This window comes from Macrotis lagotis, chromosome 3 (genome assembly GCF_037893015.1).
Source record: "Macrotis lagotis isolate mMagLag1 chromosome 3, bilby.v1.9.chrom.fasta, whole genome shotgun sequence".
Lineage (NCBI taxonomy): Eukaryota > Metazoa > Chordata > Mammalia > Peramelemorphia > Peramelidae > Macrotis > Macrotis lagotis.
Window position 1 is genome coordinate 242,344,763 of NC_133660.1, and position 3,200 is coordinate 242,347,962.

Sequence of the window (3,200 nt, forward strand, 5' to 3'; positions counted from 1 at the left end):
AAACCAAAATGAAATGAGGATGCTTATTCTGGGAGAAGGGGAAGAGCTTGAAAAATTTAAAACTTTGTGAGATTAGCCACATTCCAATTTTAAAATAATGCCATCAAGGGGGCAGCTTGGTGATGCAATGGATAGAGCACCAACCCTGGACCTGAGTTCAGATTCGACCTAGACACTTGATACTTACTCATTGTGTGACCTTGGGTAAATCACTAAAATCCATTGCCTCACAAAACTAAAAAAAAATTTTTTTGAAAAATTAAAGTAACTTCTGTGTGTACCAAAAGAGATATGGGGATCAAAAAGAAAAAGAAAATTTTGCATTTGGTCAGAAACAAATGGGAACTGTTCATAGGAGGAAATTATTATTATTATTGGAAAACTCTGCAGATACCAAATCACATTCAAATCACTGGTCACATCATTCAAAATATATATGTAATAAAGTCAAGGTAACATACTCAATTATCGTCTTCAAAAATTTGCACTAATATTATTCACAAAAGCACTCAGCCATTTTTGTACATAATGATTTCTTATACATGCTGAAAGGATTTCATTAAAAATGACATTGTAGGAGCAGCTAGGTAGTACAGTGGATAGAGCACTGGCCCTGGTGTCAGGAGGACCTGAGTTCAAATCTGGCCTCAGACACTTAATAATCACCCAGCTGTGTGACCTTGGGCAAGTCACTTAACTCCACTGCCTTGCAAAAATAACAAAAAAATGACCCTGTAAAGAATTCTGCACACAGATTCAACAGAATGGCTCTCCATCTCCTGTGGGAATTATTAACTTAATGTAGGAAACCTGAGGTTTTACAATGTCTTTAGTTACCTCATCACAGATCCAAATAGACAGCTCAGGGTTGCTATTTTTTGTGAATTTTTTAAAGATATTTCCCTTAAATATATGCACTTTGGTTAAAATAAAAACAGCAACAATAACAATAATAACGGAAAGATTTCATTTTGCTATGATTCATGGAAGAATGTTTATTCTGTGGACAGTTCTCTTTCCTCTGAACATGAGAAATGATCACTGGAGTCAGTCACATATCTCTTCAGAGAATTCACCATAGAGTCTTGTGATTAAAAAAAAAACTAAACAGAAAAGGAAAGAGAAAGAAAGAAAAAACAAAACCCAAATACCAAAAGACATTTCAGTGGGATGAAGTTACTCTGCCAATCTGGCTCTTTGAAGACCTTTTACAAGCCAAGATCCCATTGTGTCCGAGATCCAGGGTCAGGTTTCTTCTGCCAAATAAATTGCACTTCTCCTGTGTTACCTCTACTTGCCTGACCTTTCTCTTTCAACTCTGCAAATAGAGGAGAAATAGCATTGAGACAGAGACCTCTTTGGGATATTTTTCACCTCATTTCTTTCCATTTCCTGTGACTGAATTATTCTACTTTCCAAGTTCTTAAGTTCTTTTTCTTTGATTTTGAAGATCTAGTCTCCCGAGTCACTGCCTCCTGATTCCTAATCATCTATTCCTGCATCTTCTGAATTGGAGTCATCCTGTCTCTGTTCAGCTTTCCATCTCGTGTAACTGTCAATGAACTCTGTCAAATAAGGTGTTTCTTTGCATTCCTTATTATAAATTTGTGTTTCAACAACTCCTTTGCTGTAGGTCTAAAGCTTGGTTCCTTGTTCAGACAGGCCTCCACAAACTCTTCAAGAGGTTTGCTGTAGTTCTCTTCCAGTGTTGGTAGATTGTTTTTTGGAATGAGGAATTACACCTTCATGGGTGCAGCTTTGATGAGGGAGGTTCTCTTTTGGCCAACTCTACTAGTGTTATGCCCAGAGACCAGATATCTGCCTTTGGATCATAGGCAGACTGCCGAATGACTTCAGGTGCCATCCAGAATGAGATGCTATGGATAGTATTTCCATCATGATTGACTGGAAGTTTCATAAGGACAAGGATTATATATATATATATATTTGTATCTTTCATGAGGCTTTTCACAGTGTGGGAACTAGTAGATGATCCATAAATATTTCTTAATAAAAATATAATGGCAACAGTTACTTTACCTGTGGTCATTTGAAGAAGGTGAAGAGTAAAATAAGAACAATGGCAACAATAAAGTTTCATCACATTAATCAAACATTGCTTGCTAGCACCATTTTCAAGTGTGAGCAACAGATTCTGCCCTAAAAAAGCTTGGGGAGACAAGATAAATATATTTTTAAAAATCTAGATACAAAACAATTTTAATAGATCAGAGAGACTATTTAAAATATTTCTGTAAATTCAATTCTATGCAAAAATACCAGGTACCTTCCATATGCAGGATTTGTGCTCATTGTTAGGGGAGATAGAAAGTTTAGCTTAGACATGAACCCTGAGTTTACTGTGACATAAGGGGTTAAGAAACCAACATTGATAACTCAAATATACAAGATTTCACGATGCATATATTCAAAAACTGAGGGAAAGGAGGCCATGTGAGATTAATGGTGAATTAATTACCTTGTTATAGAGATCAAGAAAGGAAATAACTTTATGCTGTCCCAAAGAATGGGTAAAAATCCCACAGAGAGGAAGAAGAAAGAAATACCAAGTATAAGGAGATGGATGCATTATGATCCTTGTAGAGGTCTGAGGAAGTTTTGAATGTGTGAACAGGATGGTTTACACTATGTAATCTTTTAATGAGTTTCTTTTGGGGCAAGCTAAAAAGCAATGTGATATCGAAAACAATGTATAAAATAATGGTCAGTCCAGAGAAGCCCAGCTCAGTGGCAGAAGAGTTCAGGTCTTGGGTTGAAGATTCCAAGTTAAGTCAAGAAAAATCCAAAATCCCTCTTGGAAAGAAGAAAGATTCTGAATGACTCTCTCTCTCTCTCTCTCTCTCTCTCTCTCTCTCTCCTTTCTTTCTTTCTACCACATTCTCATTGACCTAGAACAGATATGTATACACACACACACACACACACACACACACACACACACACACACCTGGATAAATTCACATATAAACAGATACAGAAAAATATCACCCTAAGAGAGGAATTATTAGCTCCAAAGTATATAAGGCTTTGGACTGGGAGGGATTGAGAAGTGTGAATTAATGAAAGGACTTCTGGTAACCAGGAATCTTGAGTTATCCTTTGATTACATATGATCTTTATGATACGCTTCACTACAGTACACCAGGCTTTTTTTTTTTAGGGAAAATGTAAGGTACTAA

At 36.4% G+C, this 3,200-nt stretch overlaps 1 pseudogene; it reads right to left on the reverse strand.

The window, feature by feature from the left end:
* Nucleotides 1-799: 799 nt before the first annotated feature.
* On the reverse strand, nt 800-1,918 carry LOC141519341 (serine/threonine-protein kinase 24 pseudogene; annotated as a pseudogene).
* Nucleotides 1,919-3,200: the final 1,282 nt, after the last annotated feature.